Genomic DNA, 18,392 nt, shown 5'->3' with positions numbered 1-18,392 from the left:
ATTGATGGCTTATGTTATATTATTATTATGTTGGCATGACTGGTTGGGCTGTGTTTTATGAATTGTATGAATTGTTTTATTTTACCCTTGCAGGCTGGGTAGTATTATATTAGCCCTGTCATGCTGTTAAAATTTTATTATATGGTGGGTTTACCTTGCTGCAGTGGGTTGATTCTGTGGACCAGCCTATTAGAGGGGCACGGAATTCGGATATATATATATACCTCGGTCGGAGAGGAGCATAGGATATGTCCTGAGGTATGGACAGAGTTCACGTTACGCTAAACCACCTCGTGATGATGAACTCCTCTAACACTAAGGAATGGCTGTGTTTTCCAAACTAAAAATATGTTTACGTGTATACGAACTTTTTAACAGCCTTGGCAGACTCGGTTAGATGTCTCGGCTAAGGTATCCTCGAGAATGATTTTGGCAAGAGCCAAGCTTTTAAGATACTCATAAGCCATGTTGAATATTTAAATGAAATGAATATTTATGTTATGAAATACATATTGAGATGCAATATTTTAATTGTCTCTTTTTACTTGACTTTAGATATTTCGGATGATGTTTGTTTACTCACTAGGATTATAAAATCTCACCACTCTCCTTTCCACCCATTTCAAGTTCAAATTAGGCTGTACATAGCTGAGTTCATCGAGGACTACCCTTGGATTTGCATTCCTTCAAACTGTAGGTTTACAATCCTCTTTACTTTTGGTTATTCGGGGGCCAACTGGTTATTGTAAATTAAATTAAATACTCTGATTTACTGTATTACAGTATGTATGAATTTACTTTGTTTTTACGCTACAAAAATTATCTACGTATAACTCTGAAAATATTGTTTAATAAGAAAATAGAATATTTTACTTAATATTTATTTTATTTTCTTTTTATATCCAAATAATCATAATTTCATTTTAAACGAATGTTTTAGACATCTAAATTTATTTTTGACTTTGAAATATGTGTTTTGCACTTATATACTACATTATTGGTTGGTTTCAAAATTTTTAGAAAAATGATCAAAATACCCCTGTGAGACGAAAATTAATATTTTATTTGTTTTAAGTTGGAAACAGCTTAAAATCTTTTAGAACACGATATTGGACAATGGTTGCTCACAAGGGAAATGAGAAACTGATATTAAAGCCTTACGGGATTTCGGGTTGACTTACGGGTAATGAGTGTCTATTGGGACACCGCGACGGTTGTCACTGGCTCAAGGGGAGTACCAGGTCGTGACATGCGTAGCAAAAGTCTACACCTCAAAATTTCTCTCTTTCTCCCATTCAAAGTCCTTCAATAAACACCTACAAAGGCACAAATAAATCAATAACAACTTATCTTACGCAAATTAACACCAATTTAAGATTAATAATTAAGTAAGATTACATTGACTCACCTAATTAACTAACTTAAAATAATTAAATAAATCTAACTAATTTTTATGCATTACTACAAGAACTAAGCTTAATTATTATCAAAATTAAGTCCAAATAACTCTATATCGTAAAGTGATCACTTACTCCACCACGAAGTGAGAGTGTATGTGTCAGATATGGATGGTCTCATGAAAGAGATTCTTGAAAAGGCACATTTTTCTACTTACATAGTACATCCTGGATTACCAAGATATACCAAGATTTGAGAAAGGTATACTGGTGGGAATGCATGAACAAAGATGTAGCTAAGTTTGTGACTAAGTGCTTAGTATGCTAATAGGTTAAGGTAGAGCATCAAAGGCTTGTAGGGTTGTTACAGTCTTTACCCACTCCCGAGTGGAAGTGGGAGCACATATTATGGATTTTGTGACGAGGTTACCTCACACCAATAAAGGATATGATTCCATTTAGGTTTTAATGGATAGATTGACTAAGTCCACACATTTCTTATCAGTGAAGGTCACATATGAGATGACACAATATGTGAGGCTATACATTGAGGAGATAGTGCAATTACACGAAGTTCCAGTTACCATAGTTTCGAATAGAGGTACCTAGTTCATTAGTCAATTTTAAGGTAAATTCCAAAAAGCCTTGGGGCCTAAGCTTAATTTTAGCATTACATTTCATCCTCAGACCGATGGATAGTTAGAAAAGACTATATAAATATTGGAGGATATGTTACAGGCTTGTGTTGTTGAATTTGGAGTCACTTGGGATCGACATTTGCTTTTGATAGAGTTCACTTACAATAACAGTTATCGCATGGAGCCATTTCAGATTGACACTTGCCTTTGAATGCCTTTTTATTGGGGCTGATGCTTGGGGTTTTTATACCCAATGTGGGTGATTTTATTTTTAACGCTTTTTCTTGGTTTTCTAGTTTATTTTAAATTATTTTTTTAAGAATTTGATTTACACTAGGATTAAGATTCCATTCATGTTTTTTTCTTCTTTTTTTTAATTTTATTATTTTTTTGTTTTTCTAATTTTTCAATAGACCACCAAAAAAAAATGGGGTGTTTATAAGTAGAGTAAAGTACTACTTTCGAGAAGAGTAAGAAATCTGAGGTGGTAGACTAAAGTAGAAGAAAAACGAAAAAAGGATGAGAAAATGAAAGAATATCAAACTAAGAATGAAATAGAAGAGTAAAACCCCAAAAACACTTAATAAACCCTAAGCAGCAGACTAAAGTAGAAGCTTTTGAAGAGGGTGAAAAACCTTAAGTGATAGACAAAAATACAAAAGAAACAAAAAAAAGGATGAGAAAATCAGAGAATAACAAGAAGAAAGAAGATGAGTAAACCCCAAAAAACCCTAGGTGGAACACTGAAGTAAAATTTTTAGAAAATAGTAAAAACCCTAGGCAGTAGAGCAAAAATGGAGAGAAATCGAAAGACAATAAAATAATGGAAGAATAGTTACCAAATAGCCAAGCAATAAGAAAGAAGAAAAACAAAACCACAAAAACTAAAGGTGAGCAATTATGTGGTTCAATCAGTTCGGTCCATCATACCAAAAGATCTAATAGACCAAATATGTTTAGAAAAATGATCAAAACCATTCAAACATTAAGGAAGACCAAACCGACCGAACCGCCTAATTGGTTCAATCGGTTAGGTTTTGGACTAAAAGAGTCAATCCTTGAAGTTCAACATGGAAAAAATATATAAGCCAACTCGAGCCCTAGACCTCATTTTTCATTCCTTCAACCTCCATTTCATCTTCAACAACCTCCAACCCTTCTTCAACAACTCAAAACCCCATTTGATAAGGATTTGACCTTTCAAACTTGAATTTAAAGTAAGATTTAGAATTTTTGGGTTTGTAACCCATAGTATTCACCTAACTCCATGATTCTACAAATTTCAACTTATTTGACCCACCTTTAAGCTAAGGATTTTAAGGGTTTTTGTCACGACTCGAAACTCCCATCGAGCCCGTGACAACCGTCGCGATGTCCCGATAGACATTCATTACCCAGAATGCCAATCGAAACCTCGCAAGGCTTACCATCGATTTTCTCGCTTCCCCTGTGAGTTTTAGTTACTAAAATCATGTTTTAAAGTGATATGAACCAATTTCAATTCAAAAACAGTCAAAGAGAAATTTCAACTACATAGGGGTATTTTAGTCATTTTTCCCAAAAATTTCAAAACCAGCTAAAATGTAGTATATGAGAGAAATTTACACATTTCATAACCGAAAATAAGTTTAGATAACTAAAACATTCATTTAAAGTGAAATTATGACTAATGGAATAAAATAAAAATAATGAATAAAATATTCTAATTTTTCATAAAATAATTTTTATAGAATGCTACGTAAATAATTTTTACAGCATAAAAGCAAAATAAATTCCTATATAAAGTAGCACACGCAACCAAGTATTCAAAACATTTAACAATGACATGTGGGCCCTCGAATGACTAAAAGTAATGAAAGCTATGAACCTACAGTTTTTGAGGATGCAAGTCCAACTGTAGCCCTCAACGAAATGACCTATCTACCGACTATCCTGAACCTAAAATGGGTGGAAAGGAGGGTGGTGAGATTATATAATCTCAGTGAGTAAACAAATATCATCTAAAATATCTAAAGCTGAGTAAATGGAGATAGATAAAATAGATTAACATAAAAATTATTCACAGCATTTCGAACTCATTTTAATAAGATAAATTAGATTCATTTCACCCAATAAACAACGAGGCTTATGATTTCTTGAAAAGTTTGGCTCGTGCCAAAATCATTCTCATACTCAGTTATCAGGGATACCTTGGCCTGGGGCTATCCAAATCGAGTTCGCCAAGGCTGTTAAAAAGTCATGTACGCATAAATCATGTTTTTATTTTGAAAGCATAGTCGTTTCTTGGCGTTAGCTGAGTTTCATCCTCACGTGGTGGTTTGGCATGAAGTGAACTCTAAAGTTTTACTTCTGGAGTTACCCTACGCTCCTCCTCAACCAAGGTATGAATATAACGAGATTTCGTACCCCTCAAAAAGGTTATTCCACAGAACCCGCCCACTGCAGCAAGTTAAGCCCACCATACAATAAAATTTGCGATAGCATGACATGGCAATTATTTTATTTTACAGCCTCTCAAGGCAAATCAACAGTTCATACATTTTCAACACAAATACCAATTCAACCATTCATGTCAATATTATCATAAGCCATTCAATTCAAACCATGATTTATAACACAACAATTAGTCTCCAATTACTCCATTTTCAAAACCATCTTTCAATTTCAAGACAATTTTATAAAATCATTTCATTTAATCATGTTTTTCGTAAAATTACAAAATTAGATAAAAACATACTTTAGATAATCAAGACGACAATAAGATTACTCACTATTTCGGGAGTCGAATTTCGAGTACTCCAATTCTTGATCCTCGGGTACTATCTTTTTACTTTTGCTAGAAAGCTCACCATCTAGACATAATGCACAATAAGCCATTTACTACATTTATTCTAAACCGTTGTAAAATCAATTCAGGCTTTATACTAATGCATGAAATGGGATGTGAAATACTCGGGTAACTATCTAAATACGATGTTCAATATAAATTCAATTATGTACCTAAATAAAATGGTATTGGCCTAATTTGATCTATCACCCGATTAATTGGCCAATATGTTCAATTTAACTCCAATGAACTCCAATTTTCTTCCAATTCTCCAAATCATCAAACGCAAGTCAAATAGCATAAAATTTAGCAAAATCATCTTCACATTTTCTCTTGGGAATTTCAGCCATGGTGGGTGCATCAACACTATGATTTTTCCTACTTGATTTTCTCACTGTAATTCATCATTTCCTAACCAATTCACTTGAAATAAAATCAAATCCACCATACACACTATACATGGAAGATTCGGCCAATGATGGGTGATGGGAGGAAGTGAATTTTTCTTGTTGGCTTTTCATGCTACACATCATTAACTAACTAAAAACACTAAAATACATTGAAATCTAACCAAATCAAGCATCAAAACCTCCCTCTAAGTGTTCGGCCAGCAAGGGATTCATCATGATTTCATGTGATTCAACCATGGAAAATAAGAAAAAAATGCTTAAGAAAGAGAGATCTCAAGCTTAAATTGAAAAATCTTACTTTTTTTCACTTGTTTCCTTGAATTTTCACACTTTTCCCTTGAATTTTTCCACCTAGGGTTTTGTTCTTCCTTTTTCTTGCTTCTCCTTGGTGAGGCCAACCATAATGAAGAGAAATGGGCTGGTTTTGTACTAATTTATAAGGAAAATAATAAAGAAATAAAAGCTTGACACTTGTCACCTTACCATTGGTCCATTTTTAAATTCTTAACTATTAAGCTTTCTTTCTCCACCACATAAAATATTTCAATTATCCACAATATAAAATATTAATGGATGAAATCCATGGGCATGACAAGTGTTGGGTGTGTAAATTACAATTTTGCCCTTGGGTGGCAAATGACTATTTTGCCCCTTATACTCGAAAAAATGTCGAAATTAAAATTTTTCACCTCTTAAACTCAAATTATGTTCTAAATGGTCAATATTGGTCAAAAACTTCTTCCAACATTCCAATTTTAACCTTAGGTGGAAAAATGACCATTTTGCCCTTACATTATGAAAATTCCAATTTGACTCCAAATCGGTCTTCGAACTCCGAATCACCATTTTAAGTCATTTTGGGGTTTTAAAATTCTCAATTTCATCTTAAAATCACTATTTGGTCTAGTTCGAGGTTTAATTCAACTTAATTGTACCATTTGGTACATTGTCGTCCTTTAACGATTTTCGAGGTACCCAATTAAGCAAACATGCATTCTTATGTAGGAATGGCATAATAAACATATTGTAGAGCTGGGCTTGACAGTTTTACTCTCCAAAGAGGTTATGGAGGTAAAAAATACTCAAGTCTTTTAATATATGGTTTGGGTTTGAAGTTTGGAAATTATTGGAATTTAAATGAAATATATTTGATAACTTGACTATATATGGTGCCATTGTCGACTATGGATATGTTTAAAAACATGGTTTGACTTTTTGAAACATGGTAGTAGTCGACCATCTCAAGAGTATAGTTGACTACGTCTTTTGTGAAACACATTTCTAAGCATTTTACACTTGAATCTAGTCAACTCATTTACAATGGTAGTTGACTGTGTCTTTTAATTTGTCTTGAAAATTTTATTTTGGCTTTCAAAACATACTTAAATGAACTTTGGCTTTGTGAGAAGGCTTGGAAACTATTTTGAGGAGTAACGTGCATTAGTTCAAGAGTTTATTTTAAAAAATTCATTTGTCAGAAATCAAGGCTTATATTTTGAAAAATCAAAAACAATATTCTTGAACTTGTGAAAGTGTATATATAAGATGAAGGATTTAGTGTTGGATGACTTATGTGCAAGTGTATGCATGTATGATATGAACAATGTGTGACGCAACATGCCACAATTAAATGTACAATCATATATTCACATAATCAATCAAACAATGAAATCAACAAATACACATATATTCACATAAATGCATACAAATATATTCACATAAATGTTTAATCAAATTATCAACAAACTATTCTAATCTCAAATATCAAAATTATTATAACTATACAGAATCTATGTTTCAATCATTCAAGAAAGAATTAGTAGCATCATTAAGCACAAGATTAATATGTTGTTTAAGAGACATTACCAATAATGTAGAACACCATTTGTTGAGATCTCACCAAGCTCATTTGTTGAAGATTTCAAGTGCTTAACCATCATAGGCCAATGTCAATGATCAACTCCCCTTTAAACATTCATTAAATTACTTCCAACAAAGAGAAGGAGTTAAGTGTAACACCCTGTACCCTCGTTTAGAAGTCAATAAGACCCTATCGATGAGACAAAGGGTCACTTGACGTAAATTTAAGTGCCAAAAAGTAGTGACCGGTGAAAAGAATATTTTAGAATAAAATAATATTTTATGAATAAAATAATATTTTATGAGTAAAATAATATGAAAATATTAATATTTTATTTATTGTTGACATTAGTCAGAAATGAGGGTTATGTGACTAATCTAAGTGGAGGAGAAGAAGTAAAGAAGGATTTTGAAGAAACACAATGTTAGTTGGGCTTGCATGTCTTTATTAAATAAAGCTAGCGCGGGTAAGTATTTATTTAAATATTATGGTGATATCGCAGTGAAGTGCAAACTTTATATTTTGTTTGTACACGTGTAAGGGAAGGAAAATGGAAGAGAATTGGAGTTTAAGAAATGTTGAAAAGACCAAATTGTAAAGGATAAAAGTTGAAAGGTCACACGGTAAATAAAGAAAAGTTTGAGGACTTATGTGTAAATTTTAATATTTGGAGTTAAATGGGAATTTACTATCCAAGGAAGGTTAGATTATGTGGAATATGAGATATACATGTGAAATTTATTATTACATGCAAACTATGGTGTGCAATAAGGAAAAATTAGTGGGGGACATATGGGACCCCCACCATGTGAAGTAAAAGAAAGAATAAGACGAAACTTTATTGGCATGTTGATAACTCTATGATATAGAGTTATTTGAGCTCGATTTTGATAATAATTTGGCTAGGTTTTTGTAGTAATGCATAGAAATTAGTAAGTTTTATTTAATTATTTTAAATTAGTTATTTTAGGCGAGTCAATGTTATTTTGGTTAATTTTATGCTTAATTTGGTGTTAATATGTTTAAGATAGGTTGTTATTGATTTATTTGTGCTTTTGTAGGTGTGATGAAAGAAGAATTTTAATGGAAGAAGGAGAGTTATTTCAAGGTGCAGACTTTCAATGTACATGTTTTGGTATTTTAGCTATAACTTTCTTTAAAGAGCTCTAAATGAATCTATTCTTTGACCATTGGAAAGCTAAGAGAAAGATCTACAACTTTTATGTTTACCACTTTACCCATTTCAGCTTGTATGATGGTCAAAAATCTTGTCAAAGATCTACAATTTTTAATCTAAGATTATGATTGAACTCAATATATTGTCTGAATTATTTATCTCTCTTTTACTTATATTTGATGGATTTAAGTTGTTTATTTTATTATGTTCTTAATGCTTCTAATTGCTTGATCACCAATTAGATTAAATTGGAAACCTAGGTTAAACCTTGGTGAAGGAGATTTAGGTAGACCTTGAATAAAATAGCGTATGATCAAATACACTTAGTTAATTAGGTAGTTTGATTTGCATATAGGATAGACATACACCTATAAGCCATACGTAGTAAGGATTAGAGTACAAACTTAATGAATCTTTCTTCAATTTAATTTGCATAGATATATAGTAAATTAATTGGGAGAGATATTTTTATAAGAAACTCGACAGAGACTTATAAATAATTTAAGACTCTAGGTTAGCAACTTGATCCATTAAACTAAGTTAAGAGAGAGAGACATTAATCAGATAAAGTATTGAGGAATATCATAATCTCAGGTCTGTTAATCACTAGAAGTAAAATTTGCTTATATATTAGTTTTAGTTTTAGTTTTTAGTTTAATAATTTAAATTTTTCTTTTTAATTTTAATTTGTTTAGATAAAATTAAGGTGTGTTAATTTTAGTAGTTACCTGTAAGGATTAATTCAATTCTCTGTGAGATCGACACTCTACTCATCTCTATATTATCTTTGCGATACATACACTTGCGTAAGTAGAAAATTCAACATCAAGTTTTTGGCATCGTTACCAAGGAATTGATTTTTAATTCTTTTTTGTTAATATTAATATCAGGCATTCTTAATTTTAATCTAGACTTTTCTTTTCTTTAATTTTATTTTATTTTTTTGGTACTTTTGGTCATTGTATGTGAAGAGCCCGAAATTTGGAAATTTTTCCTTTTGATCCAGAAATTGAAAAGACTTTTCGAAGACTTCGAAAGAAAAATAAAAAAGTTTCTGCTCCAGGTAAAACAAAGGCTGATCAACAAGAGGAAGAGACCAAGCCTTGAAGGGATTATGCAGTCCCACAAGTACAAAATCTTCACTCTAGTATTCGAAGACCTCCTATTCAAGCCAACAATTTAGAAATTAAGCCATCAATTATTCAAATGATTTAGACTGTTGTTCAATTTGGGGGTTTGCCTAATGATGATCCGAATGCTCATATAATAAATTTTTTGGAAATCTGCGATACATTCAAGGCTAATGGTGTTACTGATGATGCCATAAGATTGAAGCATTTCCCTTTTTCATTGAGAGATAAAGCAAAGAGTTGGTTAAATTCGCTTCCTGTTGGTTCCATTAATACTTAGGATGATTTGGCTCAAAAATTCTTAGCAAAATTCTTCCCACCTGTAAAGTCAGCAAAAATGCGGAATGATATTACTTCTTTCACGCAATTTGATTCTGAATCACCATATGAGGCTTGGGAAAGGTATAAGGATTTGATGAGAAGATATCCTCACCATGGTTTACCTAAGTGGCTGCAAGTTCAGACTTTTTATAATGGTTTGCTGGGACATTTTAGAACTACCATTGATGCTGCCACTAGGGGTGCACTTATGAGTAAATCCATTGATGAGGCTTATGATTTACTCGAAGAGATAGCTTCTAATAATTATCAATGGCCATCTGAAAGATAGGGTACAAGACAAATTGCTAGAATTCATGAATTAGATGTGATAAACACTGTCTCTACACAATTGGCCTCTCTCGCAAAGAAAATAGATAAACTTAGTGTTAATGCTGTTCAGAACTTCTTTATGACATGTGAATTTGTGGGGAAGGACATTCCAATGACAATTGTCCCATCTATTCTGAGTCTTGTCAATTTGTTGGAAATACGCAACAGAAGAATCCTTATTCCAATAATTATAATCCTGGTTTGAGGAATCATCCTAATTTTTCTTAGAATAACAATCAAGGGTCCTCATCAACAGCTAAGTCAAACTTTCCCCCTAGATTTCCATCTAGAGCCCCTATGCCAGAGAAAAAGCCTTCAATGGAGGATATGTTCATGCAATTCATTGTCACGACCCAATTTCCAAGCCATGACCAGCACATGGGCCTAATGGACGTAGCCTACTAAGCCCAAGCAAGCCTATCTATATGACCTGTTTATCATTCCATCAAAGTTGCTAAAGTCACATTTCATAATTTCAATTTGAAATATTGATAACGATTGCCAACTCGTTGTGGCATTACCAATCAAAATATACATATAAGGTCTACGGCATACATCTTAGTACTTTACATCACATGTACGTATTTATAACAAAAATGACTCTGGGCTTCCAGCGGAGTGACCAAGGTGAAGGTGTGGCTACGGAATGCCAAGATACCTACCAAGGAAATGAATCTACAAGGACACCTCGACCTAGTTACCGACTGCCTCCTGATTTGAAAACATGAAGTTGAAAACGGTGAGTATAAACCTATTTAGTGAACAAAGGAAGGGAACAAACAAACGATAAGGAAAATTTATAGAAAACATGATGCATTTATTTTCAAAAACTATGCAATTTAGTTTAGTTCTTATTAAAACCCCTCATTAAACCCTTAATGAGTTAATTACTTGACGAAAAGGGTCCATGCACCACAAAGGATTCGAAGAGTGAAAACTTTAATAGTATTCAAGCAAGTCAAGTCAAGTAAAACGACGGGTCCTGGCTATAGCAGAAAGGCATTCTCGCTGTAGCGAAATTTGGCTCAAATTGTCAACTGGCAGAGGGTTTCTCACCAAACCCCCTCATTTCAAACTTAATTAGTTTATTCCTTGATGTTGGAAGTCCATGCTTAACCATGATGTTAAAGAAATGGAAAATGTGGCAAAAACCAACAAGGTAGCATGCTGGACAGAAAGTTTCTCGCTGCAGCGAGATTCAAGAGGCAAAACAGAAAGTTTCTCGCTACAGCGAAATTCAAGCAGCAAAACAGAAAGTTTCTCACTGCAACAAGAATGAATCTCGCTGCAGCAAGAAGCTTCAACAACTTTCTCCCTGCAATGAGAATCAAGTTGATGTAACCCTCCAAACTCGAGAGTTTTTCGATGCAGCAAGAAACAGGACACCAACAACAAGTTTTCATTCTCTCAAGAAAAGGCCATTTAGCTACAAAGACAAAATCAACTTGAACATGCTTAGAAATTTCCAAGGTTCAACATGCAAGATTCACATGTATTACAACCATATACCATACTCATGAACTTTCTATAACACACATATATATATACATCATCATGCATACCATCCCATCATCATCAGCTCATGTGCACTCCCACACGCACATAATTGGGTCATCATCAGCTCATGTGCACTCCCACACGCACATAGCTGGGTCATCATTATCACATAAAAAGGAACATCTAATGCATATTATACATATCAACATATGGTGATAACACATGAACCATTTATATGGCACATTTTCACAAGATCAAAACATTCACCAAAGGCTTGTTCCTTAGGTAGATTTTTAAGGAAAAGTTGGATAAAATCATTCAAATGTTTCACCCCAAATTCATCTATATTTCCAAAGAAATTTTGAAATGTAAGTTCACTCACCGGTATTGGTTGAACCTTTAGTCGACTCTAACTTCCCTAATGGTCCAATTTGGGCTGAGAGGCCTCATTGGAACCTATCACACACCAAAAACATCACATCCAATCCAATTTACATTAATATTGCTCCAAAAGCAATTCCCCAAATCAAGCTTCAATAGCCCTTTCTATCTACCTTCCAATTACCATTTGATTGGTTATTTAGTTTCTCTTCTTTAGTAACACTAGAAATAGATAAGCAACTTCAACAATAACATAACTCATAACTTCAATTACTAGCCATTATTAGTAACTTAAAACCACTCCTAATTCATCATTCACCTTGGTGGATTGTAATGAAATTCTCTTTCAAAATTCTTCCAAGCTATTATAGAAGTTCCCTCTTTCTCTCTCTCTAAACACCTAGCTAGTGAGAGAAAGTAAGGAAGTAAGATTTTTCAAGGATTTTAAAGTGAGAGAGTGAAAGAGCACAAAGGTTTTATGCAAAAGTGCACAAAAGCATGAAAATTGGAGCTATCTTGAGAGAGGTTATGGAGGTTTCATAACAGGCTTCCATGGAAGGGGAAACAAACATGAGATGGAAGGAAGAAGAAGAAGAAGTTGCTGGAAAATATGAGAAGAAGCTGGTGGAAGATGATATTTATAGCTCAAGCTTATCCAATTTTTCATGCAATTACAATAATGCCCTTAACAAGTTAGCTTTGTCTTCCTCCAATCTTTTGTGCAATCTTTTTACTCTTTTAACACTGAGACAAGGTCCATAATAGCCTAGAAATACTCGGGTTTACGAAAACTTAAAAATTTGACCTGAGATGAAAAATGATCATTTTGCCCCTATTTTGGAAATCATCATTATTTTTATTTCCTTATTCATTTTACCCTGATTTTCATCATTCCTTTATGCCTTAGGCCTTAATATTGTTTGAAAGCATACTTCTAAGGGCTCACTAAGGAAATGTCGAAATTACTCCTGGCCCGTGTTATTGCATCTACATCTAATTACGAGCCTATAGAGGTCGAGGTCTCACATTCATGACAAAGACTGATGCATTCATAACAAAGACTGATGCATTTATGATAAGGACTGATGCCTCCATTCAAAATCAAGCAGCTTCAATTAGAAATCTTGAGATACAAGTAGCCCAATTTGCTAGTGCTTTAAATACTAGACCTCAAGGTACCTTACAAAGTAATACTGAACCCAACCCAAGAAGAAAAGGTAAGGAACATTGCATGGCAATCACTCTCCGCGATGGAAAAGAGGTACGTAAAGAGGTAAGTAATCAAGCATTAAATCCTGATATTTCAATTCAATCCGATGAGAAAGAAATTGAAAAAGATGCTGAAAAAGAAATTGTGGTTGAAAAATCTGCTGAAAATTCAAAAGAAAAATCACAATCTGCCCCCACACCTCCACCACCTTTTCCTCAACATTTTCAAAAGCAAAAACTTGACAAACAATTCCAAAGATTTCTTGAGGTATTTAAAAAACTGCACATTAATATTCCTTTTGCTGAAGCTTTAGAACAAATGCCAAGTTATCTTAAATTCTTGAAAGACATCCTGACCAAAAAGAAGAAATTGGAAGAGTTTGAGATAGTTGCACTTACTAAAGAGTGCAAAGCTATAATCCAGAATAAGCTTCCACCAAAGCTTAAAGATCCAGGGAGTTTTTCTATTCCATGCACTATTGGTAGTTTTAAAATTTCTAAAGCTTTATGTGATTTAGGTGCTAGTGTTTCAATAATGCCTTTATCTATTGCTAGGAAACTTGGATTTCAAGAGATACAACCTACTACAATTACCTTGTAGTTAGCAGACAGAACAATCAGGCACTCAGTTGGGATTATAGAAGATGTTTTGCTTAAAGTTGGGCATTTATACATTCTGGTAGACTTCATTGTGCTCGAAATTGAAAATGATGTTGAAATTCCTCTTATTTTGGGAAAACCATTCTTAGCTACGACTAGAGCACTTATTGATGTGAAGAATGGAAAAATAACTTTTAGAGTTGGAGAGGAGGAAATGGTATTTAATTTGTTCAATGCGACTCAGTATCTTTATACAGATAGTTGCTACAAAGTGGATTTAGTCAATGAAGGTAAAGGTAAGCCTATTCCACCACCTTCAACAGAGCAGGTGCCAATTCTTGAAACAAAACAACCACCACTTTCTAGCTATCTTGATTTTGTGGTTGGATAGCGAGTAGTACTTTCTGATTCACAACTCCATCTTTTGCCATGGAATCTTAGATCATATTAGGAGAACAAGTTTAAGGTAAAAAAAATGCATCCTTATGATGTTATCGAGATTTATAGTGGACTTACCGGATCAGTCAAGGTCGATAAAGAAAATCTCAAGCCGTATAAAGTAATACAGAATGGGGTACCATAGTCAAGCTAGTGACTATAAAGAAGCGCTTCTTGGGAGGCAACCCAAGCACTCTAACTTACTTTCTTTTTATTTTTTTATTATTTTATTTATTTAATTATTAAATTATTAACACCTTTTTTTATTTTGTGCAGGTTCATAAAAAATTTTTAAAAAAATTCAAAAAAATAAAAAAAAGGGGTAAGTCACGACTCCCACTATGGGAAGCCGCGGCTTCGTAGGGGGTAAAGAACGTGAGCCACGGCTCACCAAGCTCGAAGTCGCGGCTCCGCAAAAAAAAAATCAAAAAATTTTCAAAAAGAAAAAGTGTTAAGCCGCGACTTCTCAGACACAAAAGATGTGAGCCGCGACTCACCAGGCTCGGAGCCGCGGCTCACTCTAAAAAAAAAAAGGAAACCCATAAGCGGGCCCCTCTACCTTGAAGTGGGCTGCCAATTACCCACCACCCTCAATTGGGCTACCAACATTGGGCAGCCCACTAACCCAACCTAAATTTTTTTTTATTTTTTTATTATTCATGTGGACTACCCATTACCCATTTACCCCCTTACCCACTTACCCACTAACCCATTTACCCATTACCCAACAAAAAAAAAATTCCTTTATTTATTTTCTTTTTAGTTATTTTATTATTTATTGTATATCTCTACATTAATTAATCATTTTTTTTTTGTAGTAAAAAAAAATCCTCCAAGTGGCAATGAAGGTGATAACAATAAAAAGGTGGATTAGAGCTTCTCGAAAAATTCATCCAATCATCAGGGGAGTATTCTTTACTTTTTCTTTATTTTTTCTAACATTGAAGACAATGTTTAGTTTAAGTTTGGGGGGGTGAATTTATTTTTCTAATGGTGAATATTTTGTAAAGTTTTAAATTTAATTTTATGTGCATGTTTATCTAGATTTATAAATAATTTAGGATTAGTTGGTAAAAGAATTTAATTTTTGTTGAATTTTAGGAATCTAGAATAAAGTTGTGCCAATTTTTTTCAATGATTTTTTTTATCCAAGGATAATAACTAGTTGTCTTGAATTTTTAGCCTTTGGTGAATAAGGTTTTTGTTTGGATTCATGCTAAATTTTTTGTTAAGTATTATTGTTAGGATGTGATTTCCACAATTTTGAGCACTATATCTTTTACTTTGAATTATTATGAATATTTAAAGAAGGTATATATTGATGAGAATTTTAGATTATGTCATGAATTCTAGAATTTACTTTATTTTCTCTCGAGACAAAATCCTAGGCAATACTTAGTTAGGGAGATGATCTAGGCCATCTTTGGACCGTTTGAGCCTAAAAAGCCAACCTTGTTAAATTATTATCCCTAATATACCCCTTTTGAGCTTAATTTCCCTTTTCTTTGTTTAACTACATAATAATTGAGCTTAGCCTTAAAATTAAATTTTCAATTTTGCAAGCCTCACTCCTAAGCATGTATATTATTTTAGGAAATATAAATTGAGCTAAATGTTGAAAAAAAGTGGAAATGTGACGTTGATGTGAAAAAAAAAAAGAAGAAAAAAAGTTCAAAATATGAAAAATAACCCCACTACTAGACTTGGGAATTCGTGTTTTCGTGTCTTAAACGTGTCAGATAGTTTAGACACGAAACACGTTAAGGCTAAACACGAACACGACACGTTTAATATTCGTGTCTTAAATTTAAAACACATACATGTATACGTTTAATACACGTGTAACGCGACACGACACGATTAACACGTTTTACATATTTATTAAACGTGTCAATATACGATACGATACGATTAATAACACGTTTAACACGATTAACACGTTTAACATGATTAACACGATTAGCACGTTTAACACGATTAACACGTTTAACACGATTAAATAAAAATATTTATAATTAAATATAATTTTATTATTTAAATTTAAAATCTATAATTATAAAAATAATTATAACAAAAAAACAATAATAATAACATCAAATATAATAAAATTTAATATAAATAACATACATAAAATTCATTATCATATATAAGGTTAAAATACACATCAAATAATTATTAAAAATTATTTATATAAAGTTAAAATAGTCTTTAACTATTAATATTTAATAGGTTAATAAACATGTCATGTATACACGTTTAAATACGTATACACATTTAAACACGATAACACGATTAAGTAAACGTGTTTAAACGTGTTTTAAATGTGTTTGTCGTGTCTGACACGTTAAGACACAAAAATTTTCGTGTTTTAACGTGTCAGACACGATTAGACACGAAAACGTTAAGGGTAAATCCAAAACCTGTTTAACCCGTGTCTTCTCGTGTCGTGTTAACGTGTCGTGTTCAAAATTGCCAGGTCTACCCACTACCTACAATAAAAAGAAAATAAGTTTGGGGGTGTGAAATTGTGAAATTGTGAAAAAAAAAGTGTTGGATGAAAGCAAAGTTCAAATATGGAAGAAAAGGTGCACTAGAAGAAGGAAAATAGAGCTTTATATATAGGTCCTAGAATAATTATGTGCTTAAGGTGATTTGAGCCACATTAATATCCTTTATCACACCTTGACCCTAGCCATACATTACAAGCTTTATAAAGTCCTATTGATCCCTAACTTTGTATTGGTCTACATTAGTGGAGAAAGAGATGAAAAGTAAACCTATGAAAATCTAGTACTAATTTGAAATTTGTGTTGGCATAAAGTCATCTGGATATCATGATGTTCTTGGTAAAAGATTTCAAACACACACAGAAATCCATTCAAGAATGTGCTTGCATTAAAATTGAAACATGAATTTGAATGGGACCTTTATTTTTCCTTAGATTAATGATTTATAGACATACTTTTGAGGAAATTATAAAGAATCATTGAGTTGGTGCACTTTATCTCTAGTAGTAGTAGTAGTACTAATTATATTTCTTTAACTGAATTTGATTTTCGTAAGTTAGGTTCTTTTCTATGTTTTTCTCGAGGACTAGCAAAATCTTAAGTTTAGGGGTGTGATAACTCTATGATATAAAGTTATTTGAGCTTAATTTTGATAATAATTTGGCTAAGTTTTTGTAGTAATGCATAGAAATTGGTAGGTTTTATTTAATTATTTTAAATTAGTTATTTTAGGTGAGTCAATCTAATTTTGGTTAATTTTATTCTTAATTTGGTGTTAATATTATTAAGATAGGTTGTTATTCATTTATTTGTGCTTTTGTAAGTGTGATGAAAGAAGAATTTTAATGGAAGAAGGAGAGCTATTTCAAGGTGCAAACTTTTAATGTACATGTTTTAGTATTTTCACCATAACTTTCTCTACAGAGGTTCAAATGAAGCAATTCTTTGACCATTGGAAAGCTAAGAGAAACAACTTTCATGTTTAACACTTTACCCATTTCGGCCTGTATAGTGGTCACAAATTTTGTCATAGTTGACATACTGCAGCAGTCCTAGAACAATTACGATTTCTGTTAATTAATTTGGCAAAACTGAGACTTACATAGTCTGATAAGGAAATCCCAGCTGAAATTGACTTTTTCCTTCACCAAACTTGGCCTAACTCTAAAGCCTATAAAAACAACCTTTCGAAGGACTTAAAGAGAGAAAAAAAACACTGGATTAACAGCTGATAGTCAAGCTACAGAGTCATTGAAGGAATTTGAAGAATTCAAGGAGATTTGGAGATCAAGAATTCATTCCTTGGTTTTTTCTATCTTTTTGTTATTCTTTTATTCTTTTGGTTTTAATGTTTATATTTTATTCGATGATGATGTGACTTGATGGGAAACTAAATTTTTAATCTAAGATTATGATTGAACTCAATATATTGTCTAAATTATTTATCTCTCTTTACTTATGTTTGATGGATTTAAGTTATTTATTTTATTTTGTTCTTAATGCTTTTAATTGCCTGATCACCAATTAGATTGAATTGGAAACCTAGGTTAAACTTTGGCAAAGGAGATTTAGGTAGACCTTGAATAAAATAGAGTATGATCAAATACACTTAGTTAATTAGGTGGTTTGATTTGCATATAGGGTAGACATACACCTATAACCATACGTA

General features: G+C 32.7%; 1 non-coding gene and 1 pseudogene across 1 annotated transcript; one reads left to right on the top strand and one right to left on the bottom strand.

Moving 5' to 3' along the window:
- Positions 1 to 9,774: 9,774 nt before the first annotated feature.
- Positions 9,775 to 9,881, bottom strand: LOC148764079 (small nucleolar RNA R71). Its single transcript, XR_016024883.1, has one exon. It is a non-coding gene; the product is annotated as a small nucleolar RNA R71 (small nucleolar RNA).
- Positions 9,882 to 12,999: 3,118 nt separating this feature from the next.
- On the top strand, positions 13,000 to 14,169 carry LOC108660649 (uncharacterized; annotated as a pseudogene).
- The last annotated feature ends 4,223 nt before the right edge of the window (positions 14,170 to 18,392 follow it).

This window comes from Theobroma cacao, chromosome 2 (genome assembly GCF_053813885.1).
Source record: "Theobroma cacao isolate CCN51 chromosome 2, ASM5381388v1, whole genome shotgun sequence".
Lineage (NCBI taxonomy): Eukaryota > Viridiplantae > Streptophyta > Magnoliopsida > Malvales > Malvaceae > Theobroma > Theobroma cacao.
The sequence above is the reverse complement of the archived record's forward strand: the minus strand, read 5'-3'. Positions and strand labels throughout refer to the sequence as shown.